The sequence below is a fragment of the Oncorhynchus keta genome, unplaced genomic scaffold (genome assembly GCF_023373465.1).
Source record: "Oncorhynchus keta strain PuntledgeMale-10-30-2019 unplaced genomic scaffold, Oket_V2 Un_contig_22349_pilon_pilon, whole genome shotgun sequence".
NCBI classification, from domain to species: Eukaryota; Metazoa; Chordata; class Actinopteri; order Salmoniformes; family Salmonidae; genus Oncorhynchus; species Oncorhynchus keta.
The window spans coordinates 24,525-37,500 of record NW_026282861.1 but is presented as its reverse complement, the minus strand read 5'-3'; the positions used below and the strand labels follow the sequence as shown (position 1 = coordinate 37,500).

Sequence of the window (12,976 nt, the reverse complement as noted above, 5' to 3'; positions counted from 1 at the left end):
TCTGTCACCTTTCACCTCAGATGGGATGTCTCCTGGTCTGACTAAACACCACTCTGTCACCTTTCACCTCAGATGGGATGTCTCCTGGTCTGACTAAACACCACTCTGTCACCTTTCACCTCAGATGGGATGTCTCCTGGTCTGACTAAACACCACTCGGTCACCTTTCACCTCAGATGGGATGTCTCCTGGTCTGACTAAACACCACTCTGTCACCTTTCACCTCAGATGGGATGTCTCCTGGTCTGACTAAACACCACTCTGTCACCTTTCACCTCAGATGGGATGTCTCCTGGTCTGACTAAACACCACTCGAGTTCTGTCACCTTTCACCTCAGATGTGTAGGTGTGACATCAGCGAATGTGCTGGATCCAGATGCATCCACTTGATATCTCTGTCTGTAACTGACACATTGTAATGGGGGGGTTCTGTTGTGTTTATTGGATCTCTGCGGGGGCGAGGACATCGATCTCAGGGGGAGTCTGTGTTTCCCTGTATTACTGGAAGTCACTGAAAGACTTCAAAGGAGTAGTTACAAAGGCCTTCAGGACGTTGGATGTTGGCCTGTTGCATTAGGACACAGCTCTGGCCTGAACAAACTTTACAAACTCACTTAGACTGATTTCCTCTTGGTACGGTTTTGCAAAAGTGAGATTCCAGTGGGGGAATGAACAGCACAGCACAGAAGGAACAGAAGGAAGAGGGAGAGCCAGGAGGAGAGAGAGAGGAACGGGAGGAGAGAGAGAGCCAGGAGGAGAGAGAGAGGAACGGGAGGAGAGAGAGAGCCAGGAGGAGAGAGAGAGGAACGGGAGGAGAGAGAGAGCCAGGAGGAGAGAGAGAGAGGATTGGGAGGAGAGAGATAGAGAGAATCGGAAGGAAAGAGAGGGCTAGGAGGAGAGAAAGAGAGGATCGGAAGGAGAGAGAGGGCTAGGAGGAGAGAAAGAGAGGATCGGAAGGAGAGAGATAGAGAGGATCGGAAGGAAAGAGAGGGCTAGGAGGAGAGAAAGAGAGGATCGGAAGGAGAGAGAGGGCTAGGAGGAGAGAAAGAGAGGATCGGAAGGAGAGAGATAGAGAGAGAGAGAGAGAGAGAGAGAGAGAGAGAGAGAGAGAGAGAGAGAGAGAGAGAGAGAGAGCCAGGAAGAGAGAGAGAGGAACGGGAGGAGAGAGAGAGCCAGGAGGAGAGAGAGAGAGGATTGGGAGGAGAGAGATAGAGAGAATCGGAAGGAAAGAGAGGGCTAGGAGGAGAGAAAGAGAGGATCGGAAGGAGAGAGAGGGCTAGGAGGAGAGAAAGAGAGGATCGGAAGGAGAGAGATAGAGAGGATCGGAAGGAAAGAGAGGGCTAGGAGGAGAGAAAGAGAGGATCGGAAGGAGAGAGAGGGCTAGGAGGAGAGAAAGAGAGGATCGGAAGGAGAGAGAGCGAGGAGGAGAGAGAGAGAGGATCGGAAGGAGAGAGAGAGAGGATCGGAAGGAGAGAGAGAGAGAGAGAGAGAGAGGAGAGAGAGAGAGGGCAAGGAAGAGAGAAAGAGAGGATCGGAAGGAGAGAGATAGAGAGAATCAGAAGGAGAGAGAGAGAGGATCGGGAGGAGAGAGAGGGAAAGGAGGAGAGAGAGAGAGGATCGGAAGGAGAGAGAGAGCCAGGAGGAGAGAGCGAGAGGATCGGAGAGGAGAGAGAGGGCAAGGAGGAGAGAAAGAGAGGATTGGAAGGAGAGAGATAGAGAGGATCGGAATTAGAGAGAGGGCAAGGAGGAGAGAAAGAGAGAATCGGAAGGAGAGAGAGAGCCAGGAGGAGAGAGAGAGAGGATCGGAGGGAGAGAGATAGCGAGGATTGGAAAGAGAGAGATAGAGAGAATCAGAAGGAGAGAGAGAAAGAGGATCGGAAGGAGAGAGAGGGCCGGGAGGAGAGAGAGAGGATCGGAGGGAGAGATAGAGCCAGGAGGAGAGAGAGAGAGGTACGGGAGGAGAGAGAGAGAGCCAGGAGGAGAGAGAGAGAGGAACGGGAGGAGAGAGAGAGCCAGGAGGAGAGAGAGAGGAACGGGAGGAGAGAGAGAGGAGAGGAGAGAGAGGGCTAGGAGAGGAGAGAGAGAGCCAGGGAGGAGAGAGAGAGGATCGAACGGAGAGAGAGAGCCAGGAGGAGAGAGAGAAAGAGATCGGAGGAGGAGAGAGGAGAGAGAGATCGGAAGGAGAGATAGAGAGAGAGAGAGAGAGAGAGAGGAGAGAGAGAGGAGGAGAGGAGAGAGAGGAGAGGAGGAGAGAAAGAGAGGATCGGAGGAGAGAGAGAGCCAGGAGGAGAGAGAGAGAGAGGATCGGGAGGAGAGAGAGGAGGAGAGAGAGAGAGGAAGGAAGGAGAGAGATAGAGAGGATCGGAGAGAGGATCGGAAGGAGAGAGAGAGGGCTAGGAGGAGAGAAGGAGAGGATCGGAAGGAGAGAGAGGGCTCAGAGGAGAGAGAAGAGAGGATCGGAGGAGAGAGAGCCGGGAAGGAGAGAGATCGAGAGGATCGGAGAGAGAGAGAGGAGAGAGAGAGAGATCGGAAGGAGAGAGAGAGAGAGGAGGAGAGAGAGAGGATCGGAGAGAGAGAGATAGGAGGAAGGAGAGATAGAGAGAATCAGAAGGAGAGAGAGAGAGGATCGGGAGGAGAGAGATAAGGGGGATTGGAAGGAGAGAGATAGAGAGGATCGGAATGAGAGAGAGGGCAAGGAGGAGAGAAAGAGAGGATCGGAAGGAGAGAGAGAGCCAGGAGGAGAGAGAGAGAGGATCGGAGGGAGAGAGATAGAGAGGATTGGAAGGAGAGAGATAGAGAGAATCAGAAGGAGAGAGAGAGAGAGGATCGGAAGGAGAGAGAGGGCTAGGAGGAGAGAAAGAGAGGATTGGAAGGAGAGAGAGAGCCGGGAGGAGAGAGAGAGAGGATCGGAGGGAGAGATAGAGCCAGGAGGAGAGAGAGAGAGGTACGGGAGGAGAGAGAGAGAGCCAGGAGGAGAGAGAGAGAGGTACGGGAGGAGAGAGAGAGAGCCAGGAGGAGAGAGAGAGGGAGAAGATCGGAAGGAGAGAGATAGAGAGGATTGGAAGGAGAGCGGGAGGAGAGAGAGAGAGCCGGAGGAGGAGAGAGAGAGGAGAGAGAGAGAGAGGATCGGGAGGAGAGAGAGAGAGGAGGAGGAGAGAGATAGAGAGAATCAGATCGGGAGAGAGAGAGAGGGCTAGGAGAGAGAGAGAGCCAGGAGAGAGCCGGGAGGAGAGAGAGAGAAGATCGGAGGGAGAGAGAGCCAGGAGGAGAGAGAGAGAGGTACGGGAGGAGAGAGAGAGAGCCAGGAGGAGAGAGAGAGGGAGAGGATCGGAAGGAGAGAGAGGGCTAGTAGGAGAGAAAGAGAGGATCGGAAGGAGAGAGAGAGGATCGGAGGGAGAGAGATAGAGAGGATTGGAAGGAGAGAGATAGAGAGAATCAGAAGGAGAGAGAGAGAGAGGATCGGAAGGAGAGAGAGAGCCGGGAGGAGAGAGAGAGAGGATCGGAGGGAGAGATAGAGCCAGGAGGAGAGAGAGAGAGGTACGGGAGGAGAGAGAGAGAGCCAGGAGGAGAGAGAGAGAGCCAGGAGGAGAGAGAGAGGGAGTAGTGGCTCGTAGCTCAGCAGAGATAGGGAGAGAGAGAAGAGGGAGCAGCGACCTGTAGCTTAGCAGAGAGAGAGGGGTACGGGAGGAGAGAGAGAGAGCCAGGAGGAGAGAGAGAGGGAGTAGTGGCTCGTAGCTCAGCAGAGATAGGGAGAGAGAGAAGAGGGAGCAGCGACCTGTAGCTCAGCAGAGAGAGGGAGCGAGAGAAGAGGGAGAGCATGGGGTAAAGGGGGGGATCATTTGTGAGAAGAAGCATCTTTGATGACACAGTCCAGTGCTTCTCTTCCCAACACGTCTCTCATTTCTGTTCGCCGCACCTCGCTAGAGGGAACACTTTGATTCCACTGCTATATATCAAAAGCTAACTGACAGGGAGGGAGACCAGAGAACTGACAGGGAGGGAGACCAGGGAACTGGTAGGGAGGGAGACCAGGGAACTGACAGGGAGGGAGACCAGGGAACTGGTAGGGAGGAAGACCAGGGAACTGACAGGGAGGGGGACCAGAGAACTGGTAGGGAGGAGACCAGAGAACTGGTAGGGAGGGAGACCAGAGAACTGGTAGGGAGGGAGACCAGAGAACTGGTAGGGAGGGAGACCAGAGAACTGACAGGGAGGGAGACCAGAGAACTGGTAGGGAGGGAGACCAGAGAACTGACAGGGAGGGAGACCAGAGAACTGGTAGGGAGGGAGACCAGAGAACTGGTAGGGAGGGAGACCAGAGAACTGACAGGGAGGGGGACCAGAGAACTGGTAGGGAGGGAGACCAGAGAACTGGTAGGGGGACCAGAGAACTGACAGGGAGGGAGACCAGAGAACTGGTAGGGAGGGAGACCAGAGAACTGACAGGGAGGGGGACCAGAGAACTGGTAGGGGGACCAGAGAACTGATAGGAGGGGGACCAGAGAACTGGTAGGGAGGGAGGCCAGAGAACTGATAGGGATGGAGACCAGAGAACTGGTAGGGAGGGGGACCAGAGAACTGGTAGGGGACCAGAGAACTGGTAGGGGGACCAGAGAACTGGTAGGGGGACCAGAGAACTGGTAGGGGGACCAGAGAACTGGTAGGGGGAGACCAGAGAACTGGTAGGGAGGGAGGCCAGAGAACTGATAGGGATGGAGACCAGAGAACTGGTAGGGAGGGGGACCAGAGAACTGACAGGGAGGGCACCAGAGAACTGACAGGGAGGGGGACCAGAGAACTGGTAGGGAGGGGGACCAGAGAACTGGTAGGGAGGGGGACCAGAGAACTGGTAGGGAGGGGTCCACAGACGATGCAATCTCAACCACACTGCACACTGCCCTAACCCATCTGGACAAGAGGAATACCTACGTGAGAATGCTGTTCATCGACTACAGCTCAGCATTTAACACCATAGTGCCCTGCAAGCTCGTCATCAAGCTCGAGACCCTGGGTCTCGACCCCGCCCTCTGCACCTGGGTACTGGACTTCCTGACGGGCCGCCCCCAGGTGATGAGGGTAGGCAACAACATCTCCACCCCGTTGATCCTCAACACTGGGGCCCCACAAGGGTGCGTTCTGAGCCCTCTCCTGTACTCCCTGTTCACCCACGACTGCGTGGCCACGCACGCCTCCAACTCAATCATCATGTTTGCGGACGACACAACAGTGGTAGGCTTGATTACCAACAACGACGAGACGGCCTACAGGGAGGTGAGGGCCCTCGGAGTGTGGTGTCAGGAAAATAACCTCACACTCAACATCAACAAAACTAAGGAGATGATTGTGGACTTCAGGAAACAGCAGAGGGAACACCCCCCTACCCACATTGATAGAACAGTAGTGGAGAGGGTAGTAAGTTCTAAGTTCCTCGGCGTACACATCACAGACAAACTACACCACCCGATGTCACAGGAAGACCATAAAGATCATCAAGGACATCAACCACCCGAGCCACTGCCTGTTCACCCCGCTATCATCCAGAAGGCGAGGTCAGTACAGGTGCATCAAAGCTGGGACTGAGAGACTGAAAAACAGCTTCTATCTCAAGGCCATCAGACTGTTAAACAGCCACCACTAACATTGAGTGGCTGCTGCCAACACACTGACTCAACTCCAGCCACTTTAATAATGGGAATTGATGGGAAATGATGTCAAATATATCACTTGCCACTTTAAACAATGCTACCTAATATAATGTTTACATACCCTACATTATTCATCTCATATGTATACGTATATACTGTACTCTATATCATCTACTGCATCCTTATGTAATACATGTATCACTAGCCACTTTAACTATGCCACTTTGTTTACATACTCATCTCATATGTATATACTGCACTCAATACCATCTACTGTATCTTGCCTATGCTGCTCTGTACCATCACTCATTCATATATCTTTATGTACATATTCTTTATCCCCTTACACTTGTGTCTATAAGGTAGTAGTTTTTGGAATTGTTAGCTAGGTTACTTGTTGGTTATTACTGCATTGTCGGAACTAGAAGCACAAGCATTTCGCTACACTCGCATTAACATCTGCTAACCATGTGTATGTGACAAATAAAATGTGATTTGATGATTTGATTTGATTTGAGGGGGACCAGAGAACTGATAGGGAGGGGGACCAGAGAACTGGTAGGGAGGGGGACCAGAGAACTGGTAGGGAGGGGACCAGAGAACTGACAGGGGGGGACCAGAGAACTGGTAGGGAGGGGGACCAGAGAACTGGTAGGGAGGGAGACCAGAGAACTGGTATGGAGGGGGACCAGAGAACTGGTAGGGAGGGATACCAGATAACTGGTAGGGAGGGGGACCAGAGAACTGGTAGGGAGGGGACCAGAGAACTGGTATGGAGGGGGACCAGAGAACCGGTAGGGGGGACCAGATAACTGGTAGTGAGGGGACCAGATAACTGGTAGGGAGGGGAGAACTGGTAGGGAGAACTGGAGAACTGACAGGGAGGAGACCAGAGAACTGGTAGGGAGGGGACCACACAACAAGAGAGAGGAGAGGGAAAGAGAGAGGGAGGAGGGGAAGAGAGGTAGGGAGGGGAAAGAGAACTGGTAGGGAGGGGGAAGAGAACTGGTAGGGAAATAGGAGGGAAGAGAGGGGAAAATAGGGGAAGATAACTGGTAGGGGGGGGACCAGATAACTGGTAGGGAGGAGGAAGATAACTGAGGGAGGAGACCAGAGAACTGGTAGGAGGGAAAGAGAGAGAACTGGAGGGAGGGGAAGAGAGAGGGGAGGAGAGAGAGAACTGGTAGGGAGGGAAGAGAACTGGGGGAAAGGGAGGGGACCAGATAACTGAGGGAGGGGGACCAGAAAATAGAGGGAAAGAGAGGAGACCAGAGAACTGGTAGGGAGGGAGACCACACACACAAGAGAGAGGAGAGGGAAAGAGAGAGGGAAAGAGAGAGGGAAAGAGAGATGGAAAGAGAGAGAGAAAGAGAGAGGTTAAGAGAGAGAGGAAGAGAGAGGGAAAGAGAGAGAGGAAGAGAGAGAGGAAGAGAGAGGAGAAAATAGAGGGAAAGAGAGAGCGGAAGAGAGAGGGAAAGAGAGAGGAGAAAATAGAGGGAAAGAGAGAGAGGAAGAGAGAGGGAAAGAGAGAGGAGAAAATAGAGGGAAAGAGAGAGAGGAAGAGAGAGGGAAAGAGAGAGGAGAAAATAGAGGGAAAGAGAGAGAGGAAGAGAGAGGAGAAAATAGAGGGAAAGAGAGAGAGGAAGAGAGAGGGAAAGAGAGAGGAGAAAATAGAGGGAAAGAGAGAGAGGAAGAGAGAGGGAAAGAGAGAGGGGAAGAGAGGAGAAAATAGAGGGAAAGAGAGAGAGGAAGAGAGAGGAAAGAGAGGGAAAGAAAGAGGAGAAAATAGAGGGAAAGAGAGAGAGGAAGAGAGAGGGAAAGAGAGAGAGGAAGAGAGAGGGGAAGAGAGAGAGGAAGAGAGAGGGAAAGAGAGAGGAGAAAATAGAGGGAAAGAGAGAGAGGAAGAGAGAGGGAAAGAGAGAGGAGAAGAGAGAGGGGAAAGAGAGAGGAGAAAATAGAGGGAAAGAGAGAGAGGGGAAGAGAGAGGGAAAGAGAGAGGGGAAGAGAGAGGAGAAAATAGAGGGAAAGAGAGAGAGGAAGAGAGAGGGAAAGAGAGAGGGGAGAGAGAGAGGAGAAAATAGAGGGAAAGAGAGAGGAAGAGAGAGAAGAGAGAGGGGAGAGAGAGGAGAAAATAGAGGGAAAGAGAGAGAGGAAGAGAGAGGGAAAGAGAGAGGGGAAGAGAGAGAGGAAGAGAGAGCGAAAGAGAGAGGGGGAGAGAGAGGAGAAAATAGAGGGAAAGAGAGAGAGGAAGAGAGAGGGAAAGAGAGAGGGGTAGAGAGACGGGAAGAGAGAGGGAAAGAGAGAGGAAGAGAGAGGGAAGAGAGAGGGAAAGAGAGAGGGAGAAAATAGAGGGAAAGAGAGAGGAAGAGAGAGGGAAAGAGAGAGGAAGAGAGAGGGAAGAGAGAGGGAAAGAGAGAGGAAGAGAGGGGGAAAGAGAGAGGGGGAGAGAGAGGAGAAAATAGAGGGAAAGAGAGAGGAAGAGAGAGGGAAAGAGAGAGGAGAAAATAGAGGGAAAGAGAGAGGGAGAGAGAGGGGAAGAGAGAGGAGAAAATAGGGGAAAGAGAGAGAGGAAGAGAGAGGGGAAGAGAGAGGAGAAAATAGAGGGAAAGAGAGATCCAGATGAAAACATTTAAGTCCGTTTCCAGCAGGAAGAGAAAATGTTATTAGATGAGGCCTGCCTCTGTAAATTGAACACAGGGGTTAGGCAGAGGGCCAAAAAAGTGTGGTCTCAGCGGTGAAGACAGTGTCAGAGAGATACACAGAGCCAAGGCCCTCTGCAATGGAACACAGACCATCTGACTCTGCAATACACAACCCCCCCCACACACAAGCTCCTGAGTGGCAAGGCGGTCTAAGTGCATCTCAACAGGCATCACTACAGAGATCTTAGGAGGGATTCCAGAGAACTGACAGAAAGGGGAACCAGAGAACTGAGACCAGAGAACTGAGACCAGAGAACTGAGACCAGAGAACTGAGACCAGAGAACTGAGAGAACTGAGAGAACTGAGACCAGAGAACTGAGACCAGAGAACTGAGACCAGAGAACTGAGACCAGAGAACTGACTGGTAGGGGGACCAGAGAACTGAGACCAGAGAACTGACTGGTAGGGGGACCAGAGAACTGAGACCAAAGAACTGAGACCAGAGAACTGAGACCAGAGAACTGAGACCAGAGAACTGAGAGAACTGAGAGAACTGAGACCAGAGAACTGAGACCAGAGAACTGAGACCAGAGAACTGAGACCAGAGAACTGACTGGTAGGGGGACCAGAGAACTGACTGGTAGGGGGACCAGAGAACTGAGACCAGAGAACTGAGACCAGAGAACTGAGACCAGAGAACTGACTGGTAGGGGGACCAGAGAACTGAGACCAGAGAACTGACTGGTAGGGGGACCAGAGAACTGAGACCAGAGAACTGAGACCAGAGAACTGACTGGTAGGGGGACCAGAGAACTGACTGGTAGGGGACCAGAGAACTGAGACCAGAGAACTGAGACCAGAGAACTGAGACCAGAGAACTGACTGGTAGGGGACCAGAGAACTGAGACCAGAGAACTGACTGGTAGGGGGACCAGAGAACTGAGACCAGAGAACTGACTGGTAGGGGGACCAGAGAACTGAGACCAGAGAACTGAGACCAAAGAACTGAGACCAGAGAACTGAGACCAGAGAACTGAGACCAGAGAACTGAGAGAACTGAGAGAACTGAGACCAGAGAACTGAGACCAGAGAACTGAGACCAGAGAACTGAGACCAGAGAACTGACTGGTAGGGGGACCAGAGAACTGACTGACCAGAGAACTGAGACCAAAGAACTGAGACCAGAGAACTGAGACCAGAGAACTGAGACCAGAGAACTGAGAGGGGGACTGAGAGAACTGAGACCAGAGAACTGAGACCAGAGAACTGAGACCAGAGAACTGAGACCAGAGAACTGACTGGTAGGGGACCAGAGAACTGACTGGTAGGGGACCAGAGAACTGAGACCAGAGAACTGAGACCAGAGAACTGAGACCAGAGAACTGAGACCAGAGAACTGAGACCAGAGAACTGACTGGTAGGGGGACCAGAGAACTGACTGGTAGGGGGACCAGAGAACTGAGACCAGAGAACTGAGACCAGAGAACTGAGACCAGAGAACTGACTGGTAGGGGGACCAGAGAACTGAGACCAGAGAACTGACTGGTAGGGGGACCAGAGAACTGAGACCAGAGAACTGACTGGTAGGGGGACCAGAGAACTGAGACCAGAGAACTGAGACCAGAGAACTGACTGGTAGGGGGACCAGAGAACTGAGACCAGAGAACTGACTGGTAGGGGACCAGAGAACTGAGACCAGAGAACTGACTGGTAGGGGGACCAGAGAACTGAGACCAGAGAACTGACTGGAACTAGGGGACCAGAGAACTGAGACCAGAGAACTGACTGGTAGGGGACCAGAGAACTGAGACCAGAGAACTGACTGGAAGGGGACCAGAGAACTGACTGGTAGGGGACCAGAGAACTGACTGGTAGGGGACCAGAGAACTGAGACCAGAGAACTGACTGGTAGGGGACCAGAGAACTGAGATCAGAGAACTGACTGGTAGGGGACCAGAGAACTGAGACCAGAGAACTGACTGGTAGGGGACCAGAGAACTGAGACCAGAGAACTGACTGGTAGGGGGACCAGAGAACTGAGACCAGAGAACTGGGTAGGGGGACCAGAGAACTGACTGGTAGGGGGACCAGAGAACTGACTGGTAGGGGGACCAGAGAACTGGTAGGGGGACCAGAGAACTGACTGGTAGGGGGACCAGAGAACTGAGACCAGAGAACTGACTGGTAGGGGGACCAGAGAACTGAGACCAGAGAACTGACTGGTAGGGGGACCAGAGAACTGACTGATAGGGGGACCAGAGAACTGACTGATAGGGGGACCAGAGAACTGACTGGTAGGGGGACCAGAGAACTGGTAGGGGGACCAGAGAACTGACTGGTAGGGGACCAGAGAACTGGTAGGGGGACCAGAGAACTGACTGGTAGGGGGACCAGAGAACTGAGACCAAAGAACTGACTGGTAGGGGGACCAGAGAACTGAGACCAAAGAACTGACTGGTAGGGGGACCATAGAACTGACTGGTAGGGGGACCAGAGAACTGAGACCAGAGAACTGACTGGTAGGGGGACCAGAGAACTGAGACCAGAGAACTGACTGGTAGGGGGACCAGAGAACTGACTGGTAGGGGGACCAGAGAACTGACTGGTAGGGGGACCGGAGAACTGAGACCAGAGAACTGACTGGTACGGGGACCAGAGAACTGAGACCAGAGAACTGACTGGTAGGGGGACCAGAGAACTGAGACCAGAGAACTGACTGGTAGGGGGACCAGAGAACTGACTGGTAGGGGGACCAGAGAACTGGTAGGGGGACCAGAGAACTGAGACCAAAGAACTGACTGGTAGGGGGACCAGAGAACTGACTGGTAGGGGGACCAGAGAACTGGTAGGGGGACCAGAGAACTGACTGGTAGGGGGACCAGAGAACTGAGACCAAAGAACTGACTGGTAGGGGGACCAGAGAACTGAGACCAGAGAACTGACTGGTAAGGGGACCAGAGAACTGAGACCAGAGAACTGACTGGTAGGGGGACCAGTGAACTGAGTGCAGTGAACTGGTAGGGATGGAGACCAGAGAACTGAGACCAGAGAACTGAGACCAGAGAACTGAGACCAGAGAACTGACTGGTAGGGGGACCAGAGAACTGAGACCAGAGAACTGACTGGTAGGGGGACCAGAGAACTGAGACCAGAGAACTGACTGGTAGGGGGACCAGAGAACTGAGACCAGAGAACTGACTGGTAGGGGGACCAGAGAACTGAGACCAAAGAACTGACTGGTAGGGGGACCAGAGAACTGACTGGTAGGGGGACCAGAGAACTGAGACCAGAGAACTGACTGGTAGGGGACCAGAGAACTGAGACCAGAGAACTGACTGGTAGGGGGACCAGAGAACTGAGACCAGAGAACTGACTGGTAGGGGGACCAGAGAACTGACTGGTAGGGGGACCAGAGAACTGGTAGGGGGACCAGATAACTGGGTAGGGGGACCAGAGAACTGACTGGTAGGGGGACCAGAGAACTGAGACCAAAGAACTGACTGGTAGGGGGACCAGAGAACTGACTGGTAGGGGGACCAGAGAACTGAGACCAGAGAACTGACTGGTAGGGGGACCAGAGAACTGACTGGTAGGGGGACCAGAGAACTGGTAGGGGGACCAGAGAACTGAGACCAAAGAACTGACTGGTAGGGGGACCAGAGAACTGACTGGTAGGGGGACCAGAGAACTGGGTAGGGGACCAGAGAACTGACTGGTAGGGGGACCAGAGAACTGAGACCAAAGAACTGACTGGGAGGGGGACCAGAGAACTGAGACCAGAGAACTGACTGGTAAGGGGACCAGAGAACTGAGACCAGAGAACTGACTGGTAGGGGACCAGAGAACTGGAGGGGACCAGAGAACTGAGACCAAAGAACTGACTGGGTAGGGGACCAGAGAACTGACTGGTAGGGGGACCAGAGAACTGGTAGGGGGACCAGAGAACTGACTGGTAGGGGGACCAGAGAACTGAGACCAAAGAACTGACTGGTAGGGGGACCAGAGAACTGAGACCAGAGAACTGACTGGTAAGGGGACCAGAGAACTGAGACCAGAGAACTGACTGGTAGGGGGACCAGTGAACTGAGACAGTGAACTGGTAGGGATGGAGACCAGAGAACTGAGACCAGAGAACTGAGACCAGAGAACTGAGACCAGAGAACTGACTGGTAGGGGGACCAGAGAACTGAGACCAGAGAACTGACTGGTAGGGGGACCAGAGAACTGAGACCAGAGAACTGACTGGTAGGGGACAGAGAACTGAGACCAGAGAACTGACTGGTAGGGGACCAGAGAACTGAGACCAGAGAACTGACTGGTAGGGGGACCAGAGAACTGAGACCAGAGAACTGACTGGTAGGGGACCAGAGAACTGAGACCAGAGAACTGACTGGTAGGGGACCAGAGAACTGACTGGTAGGGGACCAGAGAACTGAGACCAGAGAACTGACTGGTAGGGGACCAGAGAACTGAGACCAGAGAACTGAGGTAGGGGACCAGAGAACTGAGACCAGAGAACTGACTGGTAGGGGACCAGAGAACTGACTGGTAGGGGACCAGAGAACTGAGGGGACCAGAGAACTGAGGGGGACCAGATAACTGGTAGGGGGACCAGAGAACTGACTGGTAGGGGACCAGAGAACTGAGACCAAAGAACTGACTGGTAGGGGACCAGAGAACTGAGACCA

General features: G+C 53.1%; 1 long non-coding RNA gene across 1 annotated transcript in view; it reads right to left on the bottom strand.

The window, feature by feature from the left end:
* LOC127921398 (uncharacterized) overlaps window positions 1–413 on the bottom strand; it is a 958-nt gene extending 545 nt beyond the window's left edge. Inside the window, exons 1-2 of the long non-coding RNA XR_008108980.1 lie at window positions 172–413; window positions 1–119 (exon numbers count right to left, since the gene is read on the bottom strand). The exon at window positions 1–119 is cut by the window's left edge and continues 141 nt beyond it. This is a non-coding gene — a long non-coding RNA (uncharacterized LOC127921398). The remainder of the gene's footprint in view (window positions 120–171) is intronic.
* Window positions 414–12,976: the final 12,563 nt, after the last annotated feature.